The sequence below is a fragment of the Agelaius phoeniceus genome (genome assembly GCF_051311805.1).
Source record: "Agelaius phoeniceus isolate bAgePho1 chromosome W unlocalized genomic scaffold, bAgePho1.hap1 SUPER_W_unloc_1, whole genome shotgun sequence".
In the NCBI taxonomy this organism is placed as follows: domain Eukaryota; kingdom Metazoa; phylum Chordata; class Aves; order Passeriformes; family Icteridae; genus Agelaius; species Agelaius phoeniceus.
Window position 1 is genome coordinate 282044 of NW_027509866.1, and position 15479 is coordinate 297522.

Genomic DNA, 15479 nt, shown 5'->3' on the forward strand with positions numbered 1-15479 from the left:
AAATCTTACATCCCGGGGGCAAAGATTGAACTGTTGATCTCTTGGCCCCTGTATCTACAAGGAAGGTTGTGGGGGTTTGCTGGGCACCCACCTTAAGTTTTACCAAGGGCTCCGATGACATTTGCGTCCCCAATAGATAGAGCCCTTGACCCCCCTAATCCTCTTGGAACATTTTCTCATCCCTAAGCCTCTTTCGGCATTCCCTCTTTATGTGCCCTTTTCCACCACAATAGTAGCACACTACTCCTTCTCTCTCTCCAGTTGGGGGTCCTCCTAAGTCCTGGGGACTCTCCTCATGCCACTTCTTTCTCGTGGTGGAAGGTTGTTTCGCTGTCCCTCCCTGACTGCCGCCACCATCATCCGAACTTGTCTTTTGTGTGCCTCATCCTCCCGTCTAACATATACCTTCTGAGCCTCCCTGAGCAATTCATCAAGTCCTCTGTCCTGCCAATCCTTTAACTTTTCTAATTTCTTTCAAACATCCTCCCATGATTTGGCTACAAACTGTGTTTTAAGGAGTGCTTGCCCCATTGGCATCTCTGGGTCCACCCCTGAGTATAACTGAAAACTTATCCTATATCTTTCCAACCATTTAGTAGGGGGTCTCATCTTTTCCTTGGCACTCTTTGAATGCCTTGCTTATATTTTGTCCCTGGGGCACAGCCTCTCGTATGCCCTAGATTATGATGGTTCTTAAGTCCTGCATATGACCACGATGGTTGGGGTCCTGATTGTTCCAGTTGGGGTTTTGCAAGGGCCATTTCACATCAGCTGTGGGACCTTGAACATGTTGGGTGTCCGAAATCTTCATTCCTGCCCTTCTAATCATCCCTCTCTCCTCTGCTGTAAATAGGATGCCTAGAATGGATTGCATCTCCACCCAAGTATATATGTTTGGCCCTAGGAACTGATCCACTCTTTCTGCTACTCCTATAGGGTCTTCTAATAATTTTCTCATCTCTTTCTTAAACTCACGGACATCTCCCGAGTTCAAGGGGACAGTGACAAACCCCATCCCAGCTTGAGGTCCTCCTAATGCTATTTCTCTGAGAGGGAACAACCCACTGCTCTCTCCTTCCTCAATTACTGTTCTCATCTGACTCCGAGTACGCCTCCTGCAATCCGGGGAGTCCGTGACCTGCTGTCTATTAGGGGCCGATGCCGGGGGTGCGTTTAGGGGGGGTTCAGGGGGAGCTGGTGGTATATACGGGGGAGGATAAATAGGAACATATTCCTCCCGTCGAGACGTTTTCTTTTTTTCCTCCTCCCCTTGACTTCCCTTAAGGGGGAACAGCCTAGCTGTTTGCTCATTACTTTCTACCAACCATAATTTAGCATATGCACTCTCCTCTGAGTTCACCGGCTCTTTAGAATTCACATAAATGTTCAGGGCTTGACAGACCCAATCCTCGAAGGATCCGAAAACGGGCCAGTATATACTTCCTGAATCCAGATTCTTGCCTCCCCACACTACCATACAATAATTTATCATTTTTGCCTTATCCTTCCCCTTTCTGGAGGGAAAGTCATCCCAATACTTAATCATTAATCCTAACAGACTGTCCTTAGGTATTGGGGGTAACTGGGGACCCTCCCCCATGGGATCAGAAGGCTTGCTTTTCTTCTGCCCCATCTTCCAAGGCACCTCCACACACGCACACACACAAAACCCCTCGGTCGTGGCTCGCTCCCTCGCGGGCTACGAGAACCGCACTACTAGAGGGTCCCTCTCACGTCGTCCGGAGTTGGACGTCTCATTCACCCTGCCCTGGGATCCCAACCCCAACCGAGCGGTTCACCTCGTATACTCACGCGTCCTGCGTCATCACTCGGATCTTCGTGCACAAAGTTTACAGGGTTACCGGTGTTTTCCTTGCTTATTCTCGAATTTAGGTTCGTCAGTCCAGATGGGGGGTTAGGTGAGAAGGCCAGGGCCACCAGGTGGTGGGGCACCCCCGCAGGATTCTCAAACCAACCTGTTTTCTGGATCCGAGTCACAGCACCAAATTGTGATAAATGAATTCACTGGATTTAAGGATCATACAGTTATATTTTCTTTTATTATTATTATGCAAGCAAGAATAAGCAAAGTTCAGCGCTGGGCAGCCGGGAGTCTCCGCTGCTCTAGGCTCACCATTCCTATCCCCAAAGTTCGCCTTTTATTGCCTTTTTCTCCCAGGTTCAGGGATGATGTGGTCTGGCTTTTGCGCTTGCTCATTCAGTTGCTAGGGGGTCTTTTTCTGCCTTCTGGTGGTCATGGGATGAAGGCTCCAAGTCTTCCTCTTTTAACCGCTGAGTGAACTTTCCCTTATAAGGCATACCTATACAGTGGAATGTCCAGAACACGATATGATTCCTGCAAGCCTAAGCAATTCTTGCGAGTTTAGGGATTGTTGTTACAGCCTTCCTCTGTGACCTCTGGGTGAACTTTTCCTTATAAGGTATATCTTTACCATGGAATTCCCAAAGCACTATACGATTCCTGCAAGCCAAGCAACAATATGTGGCTATACATTGAAAAATCAAGCTGTTTTAGCTATTTAGTTATTGCTTTGATATTGTATAATTATTTAGCTATTGATTTAATTAATGAACAAATGTATTGCTACTTCTTACAATCAGTAGACCATCTATTGTTCATCCTCTCAGGGGTAAATGTCAATCCCTAAATCCCAGGCTTGCAGGAATCGTATCGTGTTCTGGAAATTCCACTGTATAGGTATGCCTTATAAGGGAAAGTTCACTCAGCGGTCAAAAGAGGAAGACTTGGAGCCTTCATCCCACAACCACAAGAAGGCAGAAAAAGACCCCCTAGCAACTGAATGAGCAAGCGCAAAAGCCAGACCACATCATCCCTGGACCCGGGAGAAAAAGGCAATAAAAGGTGGACTTTGGGGATAGGAACGGTGTGAGCCTAGAGCAGCGGAGACTCCCGGCTGCCCAGCGCTGAACTTTGCTTATTCTTGCTTGCATAATAATGATAATAATAATAAATTTATAATTGTATGATCCTTAAATCCAGTGAATTCATTTATCACAATTTGGTGCTGTGACTCGGATCCAGAAAACAGGTTGGTTTGAGAATCCTGCGGGGGTGCCCCACCACCTGGTGGCCCTGGCCTTCTCACCTAACCCCCCATCTGGACTGACGAACCTAAATTCGAGAATAAGCAAGGAAAACACCGGTAACCCTGTAAACTTTGTGCACGAAGATCCGAGTGATGACGCAGGACGCGTGAGTATACGAGGTGAACCGCTCGGTTGGGGTTGGGATCCCAGGGCAGGGTGAATGAGACGTCCAACTCCGGACGACGTGAGAGGGACCCTCTAGTAGTGCGGTTCTCGTAGCCCGCGAGGGAGCGAGCCACGACCGAGGGGTTTTGTGTGTGTGCGTGTGTGGAGGTGCCTTGGAAGATGGGGCAGAAGAAAAGCAAGCCTTCTGATCCCATGGGGGAGGGTCCCCAGTTACCCCCAATACCTAAGGACAGTCTGTTAGGATTAATGATTAAGTATTGGGATGACTTTCCCTCCAGAAAGGGGAAGGATAAGGCAAAAATGATAAATTATTGTATGGTAGTGTGGGGAGGCAAGAATCTGGATTCAGGAAGTATATACTGGCCCGTTTTCGGATCCTTCGAGGATTGGGTCTGTCAAGCCCTGAACATTTATGTGAATTCTAAAGAGCCGGTGAACTCAGAGGAGAGTGCATATGCTAAATTATGGTTGGTAGAAAGTAATGAGCAAACAGCTAGGCTGTTCCCCCTTAAGGGAAGTCAAGGGGAGGAGGAAAAAAAGAAAACGTCTCGACGGGAGGAATATGTTCCTATTTATCCTCCCCCGTATATACCACCAGCTCCCCCTGAACCCCCCCTAAACGCACCCCCGGCATCGGCCCCTAATAGACAGCAGGTCACGGACTCCCCGGATTGCAGGAGGCGTACTCGGAGTCAGATGAGAACAGTAATTGAGGAAGGAGAGAGCAGTGGGTTGTTCCCTCTCAGAGAAATAGCATTAGGAGGACCTCAAGCTGGGATGGGGTTTGTCACTGTCCCCTTGAACTCGGGAGATGTCCGTGAGTTTAAGAAAGAGATGAGAAAATTATTAGAAGACCCTATAGGAGTAGCAGAAAGAGTGGATCAGTTCCTAGGGCCAAACATATATACTTGGGTGGAGATGCAATCCATTCTAGGCATCCTATTTACAGCAGAGGAGAGAGGGATGATTAGAAGGGCAGGAATGAAGATTTCGGACACCCAACATGTTCAAGGTCCCACAGCTGATGTGAAATGGCCCTTGCAAAACCCCAACTGGAACAATCAGGACCCCAACCATCGTGGTCATATGCAGGACTTAAGAACCATCATAATCTAGGGCATACGAGAGGCTGTGCCCCAGGGACAAAATATAAGCAAGGCATTCAAAGAGTGCCAAGGAAAAGATGAGACCCCCTACTAAATGGTTGGAAAGATATAGGATAAGTTTTCAGTTATACTCAGGGGTGGACCCAGAGATGCCAATGGGGCAAGCACTCCTTAAAACACAGTTTGTAGCCAAATCATGGGAGGATGTTTGAAAGAAATTAGAAAAGTTAAAGGATTGGCAGGACAGAGGACTTGATGAATTGCTCAGGGAGGCTCAGAAGGTATATGTTAGACGGGAGGATGAGGCACACAAAAGACAAGTTCGGATGATGGTGGCGGCAGTCAGGGAGGGACAGCGAAACAACCTTCCACCACGAGAAAGAAGTGGCATGAGGAGAGTCCCCAGGACTTAGGAGGACCCCCAACTGGAGAGAGAGAAGGAGTAGTGTGCTACTATTGTGGTGGAAAAGGGCACATAAAGAGGGAATGCCGAAAGAGGCTTAGGGATGAGAAAATGTTCCAAGAGGATTAGGGGGGTCAAGGGCTCTATCTATTGGGGACGCAAATGTCATCGGAGCCCTTGGTAAAACTTAAGGTGGGTGCCCAGCAAACCCCCACAACCTTCCTTGTAGATACAGGGGCCAAGAGATCAACAGTTCAATCTTTGCCCCCGGGATGTAAGATTTCACCTTTCACAGTACAGGTTATTGGGGCAAAAGGAGAACCCTTCAAGGCTCCTGTAATTAAAGATGTTTTAATAGAATCAGAGAAGAAAATAGGGGTAGGATCACTGCTACTGGTCCCCGAAGCCAATTACAATTTATTAGGAAGAGATGGTGGAATTAGGGATAAACATAAATGTTGAAGAAAAACAGCTGAAAGTCAGGTTGTGCCCCTTACGGGTCACTGACAAAGAGAAAATCAACCCAGAAGTCTGGCATACCCCTGATACAGCAGGAAGATTGAATATAGAGCCCTTCACAGTCAACATTCAAAACCCAGAAATCCCAGTAAGGATAAAACAATATCTGATGTCAGATGAGGGGCGAAGGGGACTAAAACCAGAGGTAGAACGGTTAATACAACAAGGGCTCTTGGAACCTTGCATGTCTCCCTTCGACACCCCCATCTTACCTGTAAAGAAACCAGACGGAAAATACCGATTAGTACATGATCTAAGGGAAATAAAGAAGAGAACCATTGCCCGGTTCCCTGTAGTAGCAAACCCCCACACATTGCTCAGTCAATTGAAACCAGATGATCACTGGTATAGTGGTATAGATTTGAAAGACGCCTTTTGGGCGTGCCCCTTGAAAGAAGAATGTAGAGATTATTTTGCATTTGAATGGGAAGATCACGATACCCACCGAAAGCAACAACTAAGGTAGACAGTGCTCCCACAGGGATTCAGAGAATCCCCGAATTTGTTTGGGCAGGCACTAGAGTAAATAATGAAATCCTATACCCCAAACCAAGGAATAACCATTGTTCAATATGTAGATGACCTTTTAATTGCTGGAAAAAGCGAGGAATCAGTTAAAGAAGAAAGCATTAAGCTTCTGAACTTTTTAAGCATCCAGGGGCTGAAGGTGTCCAAAAGTAAATTGCAATTTGTAGAAGAAGAAGTGAAGTACCTAGGACACCGACTTAGTAAAGGAACTAAAACACTAGACCCAGGGAGGGTTAAGGGAATCCTCTCCCTTCCTCCCCCAAGAAATAAGAGACAAATCAGGCAGCTATTGCGTCTTGTAGGATACTGCAGACAATGGATTGAAAACTTTAGTGGTAAAGTAAAATTTTTGTATGAAAAACTAACTGCTGAAGGTTTGATGAAATGGACTGAGAAGGATGATGAATCATTAAAACAATTAAAAGAGGAATTGGCTAATGCCCCGGTGCTAAGCCTCCCAGATGTTAGGAGACCGTTTTATTTGTTTGTTAACACTGAGGCAGGAGTAGCATTTGGGGTACTGGCTCAGGAATGGGCCGGCAGTCGAAAACCAGTAGCATTTATTTCTAAAATACTAGATCCTGTAAGTAGAGGATGGCCAACATGTTTGCAGAGTATAGTGGCAACAGCCCTCTTAGTGGAAGAAGCTCTCAAAATTACCTATGGAGGAGAACTGAAAGTCTTTACCCCCCATAACATACGGGCAGTATTGCAACAAAAGGCAGAAAAATGGATAACAGACTCAAGACTTTTGAAATACGAGGGCATTTTACTGTCATCCCCTCGGTTGATACTTGAAACCACCTCTCTGCAAAACCCCGCTGAATTCTTGTTTGGAGATCCATAGGGGAATTTAACTCATGACTGCTTACATAGCATAGAAAAACAAACAAAAATTAGGCCGGACCTCGAAGAGGAAGAACTGGAAGAGGGAGAAAGATTATTTATGGATGGGTCCTCTAGAGTTGTTGAGGGAAAGCGAATCTCTGGGTATGCGATTGTAGGAGATGAAAATTTGGAAATAATAGAATCTGGATCTTTGAGTCCTAGTTGGTCAGCCCAGGCCTGTGAGCTGTATGCAGTAGTGCGGGCTCTAAAATTCTTGGAAGCTAAGGTTGGGACCATCTACACAGACTCAAAATACGCCTTTAGAGTGGTACATACCTTTGGGAAAATTTGGGAAGAAAGAGGGTTAATAAACTCCTGAGGAAGAGAATTAATACATCAGGAACTAATTACTCAGGTACTACAAGCTTTAAGAGGCCCAAAGAAAATAGCAATAGTACATGTTAAAGGACATCAAAAGGTTCTCTCCCATTTGATCAGAGGAAACAACACAGCAGACAGAGAGGCAAAGGAAGCTGCTCTCAGAAAATTCCAGGATCAGGGGATAAGGAGAACGCGAGATGATGAGAAAGTTCGAGTCCTGAGCTTTACAGCCCAGGAAAAGGAGAAATTAGACAAAATGGGAAGAAAAGAGAATGGGGGTATTTGAAAATTGCCAGGCGATAGGGAGGTACTGCCAAAATCTATAGCCCAAAGAATAGTGCAGCAGCTGCATGACCAGACTCATTGGGGAACCCAAGCCTTAGTAGACCAGATTACTATTAAGTACATGTGTATAGGAATTTACGATATAGCAAAACAAGTAGTTAGGGGATGTATAACATGCCAAAGAGTTAACAGACATCAGGCTCGAGAAAGGATTCCAGGAGGAAGGGAATTAGCACACCGACCTTTTTCACATGTACAAATAGATTTCACCGAGCTACCGAAAGTAGGGAGATACAAGTACTTATTGGTACTGGTAGATCATCTAACCCACTTTGTAGAAGCATATCCTACATTGTGGGCTGCTGCAAATGTGGTGATTAAAACCCTGCTGGAAGAAATAATCCCTAGGTATGGACTAGTAGAAATATTAGACTCTGATAGAGGTCCCCATTTTGCAAACAAAGTACTGAGAGAGATAACCAGGGCCTTAGGCACTAAATGGCAATATCACACCCCTTGGCACCCTCAAAGCTCAGGGAGGGTGGAAAGGGCAAATGGAGAAATCAAGAAGCAACTCACCAAGCTCATGGTAGAAACTAAAATGTCTTGGGTCAGATGTTTACCCATGGCATTGCTAAACATTAGAACCCAACCTAGGACGGATGTGGGAATCTCTTCTTTTGAAATGCTTTATGGAATGCCTTACGACTTAGAACTCCCGGGGAACCATCCTTGCATCCAAGATAGTCAAATTCAGGGTTACATACAACAGTTAATGAAACAGAGAGAGGAATTAAGATGAAAAGGGCTATTGGTACAAAGACCCCCTTTGGATATAATAATGCATAAGCTTAAACCCAGAGATAGGTCCTAATTAAGACTTGGAAAGAGACATCCCTAACACCCCAATGGGAAGGTCCCTATGTTGTCCTGTTTACCACAGAAACAGCCATCCCAACTGCTGAAAAAGGCTGGACACATGCCAGTCGAGCGAAAGGACCCATCCCTGCAGACATCCCCTGGGAGGTGACCAGTCACCCTGGAGATCTACGGCCAACCCTTCGGAAGGCACAGGAACCTGCGCCAGCTGGTAACGTGAATGACTGAATTAGGGGACAGAGAACTATACCGATTGAGACTCTTGGTAAGAAAACCCCTACAGGAACTGGAACAGGAGTTAAAGTGCCCTCTGCCGTGGAAAACCTGGACTGAACTGATGCTTGCTCTTTCAGTAGTGGCTGAAGTGAGGCGAGAATTATTAAATTACACCGAGTATCTTAAATGTCGGGAATCTTCTTGTTGGGCATGGGTAAAAATCTTTTGCGGTGGCTGTAAAGACAAATGGTGGATTTTCCGGTCACATTTGGTGGGGAGTACATGGGTGTCTTACTTGTGATTGGGATTGGAGCAGAGCAAATCCATTAAGGGCCTTAAGAGAATTTATAAGGATCCCTGGAGAGTGGGAGATCCCTGACAGAGAAGCAGCGTCACTAGTTGAAAATCTAGAACAGAGAAGAGATTGGGCCCTGGCATGGGAATTCCAACACCAATTGCATAGGATCACATGCCAAAACCAGACAGTCATATTAACTACCTTGTGTAAGAAGGGAATCCAGGTTCCTCTGGGGTGGCAAGAGAGGCCTGATGAGTGGAATAGCACGATTTGCCGCTATTCCCGAGTCTATAAACAACAAAAACGTAGAGAACGTAGGGAAGAACGACGTAACTCTAGGAAGACAGGAGAAAGGGAATAAAAGGCAGAGGGTGGACCCTAAATAGGTGTGGGACTCAGGCCCTGTAAAGCTCGCTAGGGACGGCAGTGAGTCTGTCGTAAAATCAAAGAAATCCTTTACAGGAGACCCTTTGCCTGGAGGCCTGACAGCCTGCCCTTAGGAGTGGGGGCAGGAGTTAAGGAGAAAGCCCAAATAATGCACCCCCTGAAGACTACACCTGCTGCCGAGAAGATAATGATCCCTGCAGACCGACGCACCCGGGCTGGCAGGCGAGGCAGAGAGGTAAGGAGTAGTGGGGGAGAGCAACGGACCACAGGAACAGCGCACAGGAAAGCCCCAGGTAAAAGAGATATGAGTACAAAAGGAGAAAGAAATTTGTTGCTAGGACCCTGCCCTGCTTGGTGAGCTACCTTAATTATTATAACCCTGAGCCTCCCGGCTGCCTGGGGAAACCCTCATCAGCCTTACAAAGAGAACATGATCCCCCTAAATAAAGGGACCCTGACCCCTGACTGGTCTCAGGCCTTTTTGCAATCTACCGGATCTATGGGGAATACCACAGGTTTAAGTTTACTAACATCAGTACTGCATGACAGGCTGCCGTACGCTAGACACGAATGGAAGAAGCAGAAAACCTGGCAGCCTCAAGGAGTAGTGGGAGAACAAATTAATATTGGATGTCGAATGGCTAATGGGTCTGACCATACTAATGCAATTGCAATCAGTGTTTCCATGGGTCAGGAGGATAAACAAATAGCAGCTTGTGCATACCCAATAACACGAGACTGCTGGCAAAACTTCACATTAACTCATTGCAGAGGTGTTGTGGTTTGTACTACATTTGTGTTTGTTTGGTTTTCCCCCCACTGTTGTATTAATGGTTCTGCCCGAATGTTCCAGTAAGTGTCAATCTCTGTACCCCTCCCACGTTGTCCTGGTTACCCCAATGTATCTCGTCTGTTCCCCTCCCCTGGCCGCCTGCCTGTCACCCAGCACCCCTGCCTCTTTTTCCAGAAGCTTCTGGCTGGGGTGTTGGGTGATTGGTTCAGGGGCCAGGGCCCCACCCGCAACTGACCCCCGTTGGCTCTTTACTGTTGTCAGTCTCCAATGTATCTTTTGTACCCCTCTCCTGATTTGTTGTTCCCAACCCCGCTCATTCCCTATAAAACCTGAGGCTTTTCCTTGCCTCGGGGCTCAGACTTCAGCTCCCCGACCCGTTACCTTCCCCTTCCAATAAAGCTCCCTTCCCGAGAAGCTCTGAGTCGCCCTTTCTTCAGCACCCTGCAGCTTTGGAGTTTTCTACCTGCGGCCACTTGCCCGCAAGCACAACACCGCTTGGGCACAGGGCCTGGGTTTCGCGCCTAGGCAGTGCTCGACTGGCTGGAGGCTGGCTGGACATTGCTTCTCTAGCCTGGGCATTCTTATCATCCAGCCACTGCTCCACAGAGGTAGTCTGTCTCTGGTCGAAAGATACACAGGGCCTTTCTTTTAAATTTATAATAGATACTAAAACGCACTCTTCCACTGCTGAACCTCATAATATCATCACTCCATCTGCACCACCAGTTATACTCACCCCAAAAATTTTCAAAATTGGACCTTATATAATCAGGAAAACTGGTCAACAACAAATATTATTCAATCCAGCATGGTCTCTCAAACAGGTCCAACTGCTGATGCAGACCAATGTTTCAGGCATCCAGTCAGCTTGTTCTCCGTTTTTGCAAACATCCTTTGAAGGCTTGACCATTTGGCTCCGGAAACGCAGCTCTATTAAAGCAAGGAAACCTAGAGATGTGACCGGTGTTCTAGGTACAGGATTGGGAATCCTGAATAGCATTGTTTCGGAAGTACTAATGAACAAATTGGCTGCTACGACTGGAGATCTGTCCAAATTACAGCAACCCCTGAAGTCATCTCTGTTAGCTTTGGGGACACACCAGTAGATGCTGTCAAACATTTTGCCAAAGTGGGAAAGAGTGAATGTGAACGATCACAAATTGGTGATAGATGCACTCAGTGCTGCACAAAATAATGTTTCCTTAGCCCTCAGCTGTATCCAGGCACAATTGTGGATGCAGTCAGTTTCTGCCTTGATTATAAGAGAAGGTGAGGAAGGCACTTTCCCCACAGAAATTCAGAAAATAATCTGGGACAATGCCAACGATTTTGAAAGAGAATTCCAATCCTGGTGGAAACGGGTAAATTTTACCTATAATGCTATTTCAAATACAGCTACTGCTTTTGTCTTGACCATACACAATGCCTCTGTACATCTAGTTTTTCCTGTTATTGCATTAGGAATAAACCATGACGGAGCTGTTCTCTATCCTATAGAACATAGGGGATGGGCCCATCAGTTTGATGACAAATGGCAAACTGTTGATTTGGAATCTTGTATTATCCGAGAACAACTGGGGTTCATCTGTGAAGGCAATGTAATTATAGCTCAAGATATCTGTTTAGACACGGAGCAAAACATTTGTCATTTTGAGATTCGTCCTAACGAGACTTCTAAAACAGTTCTTATATACATAGGCAATGGATGTGCGTGTTTTAGAACTATTTGTGATTCTGTGCTTGTAGATGATGTTGTGGTGGATACAAAGAATCACTCAAACTTCTGTGCTTGTAACTTCACTAAGATTACAGGGTGTGATATCACTTATGAAGCTAAAGTCACCTCTCACCACCTATTACAATCCAACTACACACTGCTTCACAAGCTAATGCCCACCCTGACTGGGATGGACTTCACTCTAGTGAGACAACTGATGGTCCATCAAGACCTGATCCAAATCCTCGAGAAAATCAAGGAAAGCAGACAGAAAACCCTAGTGACTGTTCATCATGACGTAGGAAAAATACACTGGGTTATAGAGAGGGTAAAGCAAGATGGCAAGCACAGGTGGTGGGATACCCTGTTCGGGTGGTCTCCTACTACCACAGGTGTCCTAAACAGTATATGCCATCCCATTGTTGTTCTTTTGATTCTGATTGTGCTTGGTTTTATTTTGTCAGCAGTTCTATTCGTTATGAATTGGAATATGATGAAAAAGCTAAGGAAATTAGCATCTATAATTAGTGCACATAGCTTAACTGATGAGGAAACTGAGTTAACGCTTGCTAGGAAGGAACTAAAAAGATTTAATGAACAAAATGGGTAAAAAAAAATGGGGGGGATTGTAATAAGTGCAATACGTTTATTCATTAATTTAATTAATAGCTAAATAATTATACAATATCAAAGCAATAACTAAATAGCTAAAACCACTTGATTTTTAAATGTATAGCCACATATGGTTCACATATTGTTGCTTGGCTTGCAGGAATCGTAAAGTGCTTTGGGAGTTCCATGGTAAAGAAAAGTTCACCTAGAGATCACAGAGGAGAGCTGTAATAACAATCCCTAAACTCGCAAGAATTGCTTAGGCTTGCAGGAATCGTATCGTGTTCTGGAAATTCCACTGTATAGGTATGCCTTATAAGGGAAAGTTCACTCAGCGGTTAAAAGAGGAAGACTTGGAGCCTTCATCCCACGACCACCAGAAGGCAGAAAAAGACCCCCTAGCAACTGAATGAGCAAGCGCAAAAGACAGACCACGTCATCCCTGGACCCGGGAGAAAAAGGCAATAAAAGGTGGACTTTGGTGATAGGAACGGTGAGAGCCTAGAGGAGCGGAGACTCCCGGCCGCCCAGTGCTGAACTTCGCTTATTCTTGCTTGCATCATAATAATAATAGTAATAGTAATAGTAATAATAATAATAATAATAATAATAATAATAATAATAATAGTAATAAATTTGTAATTGTATGATCCTTGAATCCAGTGAATTCATTTATCACAAGGCCAGCAAAGGCCAGTTGCAGAAACTCACAGCCAGGCCAAAGACACCCGTTTTGTCCCCATCAGAGGTGCACATGCTGTGCTCTGGCCAGCTCCCCAGCACATCCAGGAGAATCAGCTGCACTGGCTCCGCAGTCCTGAGCGAGCACATGATGGTCTTCCACATGGTGATGGCATCTTTTTGGGGTTAGAGCTCTGTCTCAGTGGGGTCTCAGACACGGTACCGTGGCCTGGGCATCCCTAGGGGCCCGGGCTGACGGCCGGCTCTGCCTCTGCCCACTGGCCCTCGCCAGCAGCAGCCAGGCAGCCCAGCCCTGTGGGGACAGAGCCCTGAGGGGCGGCAAGGGAGCATGGCATCAGGCTCGGGGGCTGACGTGCCAGGGCTGGGAAAGGCAGCAGCCAGAGGGCCCTGGAACTCTCTGTTGCTCAGACACCTGGGCCAGGCGGTACAGGCTGATGGGCTGGGGAGGCCTGAGCCCTCTGGGCAGGTGGGCCCCATACCTGTCACAGGACAGGGCCACACGCAGCAATGTCACCACTGCGTCACCCAGGTGTGCTTTGGTGAGATTCAGCAGGGCCTTGTCCAGCCTGTGCTGGGCAGAATCATTGGCCAGGAGCCATCAGTGAATGTACCTCACCATGGCGGGCACCTGGAGAAGGCACGGGGAGACTTGGAAAGCTGCCAGAGGGAGCAATGTCCCCAGGGTCCCCAGAGAATGCTTCCCTTCCCAACGCACTGCCATGGCCTCAAAGGCTCCCAGGGACTAGCAGGCCTGGCTGGAGAAGCCACGGGACTCATGGGGGAATTGAAGCCTGGCCCCAGGCTGCTTACTTGTTCTGGCCTGGCAGCACCCTTCTCCAGGAGCAAATCCAGCAGGGCGGCACTGGTCTCATGACTGAGGAGCTGGGAGTGAGCTCTGAGCCCAGTGCCCATGGTGCTGGTCTCTTCCCGCCGAATGCTCTGGATGAAGTCGCAAACGAGCTGTAGGAGAAGGGCAAGAAGCTGGGGATGTTGCATGGAGTGCTGCACACACGGTGCTGGGCTGAGCAGGGACAGCAGGCCCAGTCCAGGTGGGGATGGCTGCAGGTACCTGCGCTGTGCTGCGGAAGCAGCCACGGCTGGATTCCTGCTCTTGTGTGCGCTCCAGGGCTGCATCTGGCAAAGAGCAAGCGCAGCCAGAGCTGAGGGGCTGCGGGAGAGGATGGAGAACACGGCCCAGCCCTGCGCTGCCCAGGCAGGGAGAGCCCCCGGATGCTCCAAGGGGATGGAGCACGGCCACTGCCAAGTGTCTGCCCGGCCCCTCTTCCGTCCTGTCCGTGGGCATTTCCCCAGGGGACGGGATGGGATGGGATGGGATGGGATGGGATGGGATGGGATGGGATGGGATGGGATGGGATGGGAGGGATGGGGCCAAGTTGGCTGCAGGCTGCTCTGCCACTCACCCTCCTGCGGTGGATGGAAGGGCACCGCCTCTTCGGTCTCCTGTGCTGGGCCAACTCCAGGGCCTTCTTCCTCCTCCTCCTCCAGCCTGACCAGCTTGCGCACTCTCGGCGCTCTTTGCTCCATGTCTGTGACTGGAGCGCGGCCCAGCAGCGAACCCAGCCGGTGCCGCTCCTGCAGGGCCTCGTGCGCCTTCCCTGCGGGCGGGACGCGGCTGTCAGTGCTCGGGCCGGGGCCAGCAACGGCCCCCGAGCGCCCCTCAGCCGCCCCGGGCCGGCCATGCCCAGGCGTTCGCTCTTTGGGAGGCTCGGGGCCGGCGGCCGCGCTGCCGAGCGGCGGAGCTCGGGCCGGGGAAGCCGCAGCAGAGGCGGCGGGAGCGGCCGCGACGCCTGTGTCCTCCGCGGGCCCCGGGACGAGCCGGGGACGGGGCCGGGGCCGAGGCCGGGGCCGGGGCCGAGCTCGGGACTGGACCCTGTGTCGGGTCCGGGGCCGGGCTCGAGCCAGGCGGAGCCGAAGGGCGGCGATGCCGCCCCCGCACCAGGCACTGACGCCCGCCCAGCAGCGCCACCACCAGTACGGCCAGAGCCGGGCGGAGGCGAGAGCGCGGCGGGACGGCCGGGGCCGGGCACGGGGCAGCCCCGCCCGGGGCCGGGGGCGGGCCGGGGGCATGGCCCGGCCCGGCAGGGGAGAGGGAGGCGGGGAGAGGAGAGGGACGCCGGGCAAGGGACCCCGAGAGAAGAGTGCCCGACCGCGGGAAAGGGAGAGAAAGAGAAACAAAAAGATAAAGAGAAAGAAAGAAAGAGTGCTCTAAAATACCTGTTTTTCTGCTGCCGCTGCTGCTGCTGCTGCTGCCGCTGCTGCTGCCGCTGCTGCTGCCGCCGCTGCCGCCGCTGCAACTGAAGCACCGGGGCCGTTCGTCCCCGTGTCCGTTCCCCGCTCGCCCCACGAGCCCCACGTTCGAGCCCCGCGCGCCCCGGGCACAGCCCCTGAGTCTGTCCAAACACGGCAACTTTGCAGCGGTGAGCCCAGATGCAGAGCCCTGACTCCTGCACACTGGCACAGCAATCCCCTCGCTTGCTGCTCTGCATTGGCCTGGCTGAGGGTCAAACACTGTCGGGCCACCTTCCCTTGCTGTAGGATTCCTACCTGAC

The 15479-nt window shown here is 49.1% G+C and overlaps 2 long non-coding RNA genes across 2 annotated transcripts in view; one reads left to right on the plus strand and one right to left on the minus strand.

The window, feature by feature from the left end:
* The window catches only part of LOC143692541 (uncharacterized), a 52990-nt gene that overhangs the window by 3540 nt on the left and 33971 nt on the right, over nucleotides 1-15479 (minus strand). The window contains exon 2 of the long non-coding RNA XR_013180331.1: nucleotides 1813-1983. This is a non-coding gene — a long non-coding RNA (uncharacterized LOC143692541). The remainder of the gene's footprint in view (nucleotides 1-1812; nucleotides 1984-15479) is intronic.
* Nucleotides 2960-8587, plus strand: LOC143692544 (uncharacterized). The gene is made up of 2 exons (XR_013180332.1): nucleotides 2960-3235; nucleotides 8249-8587. It is a non-coding gene; the product is annotated as an uncharacterized LOC143692544 (long non-coding RNA).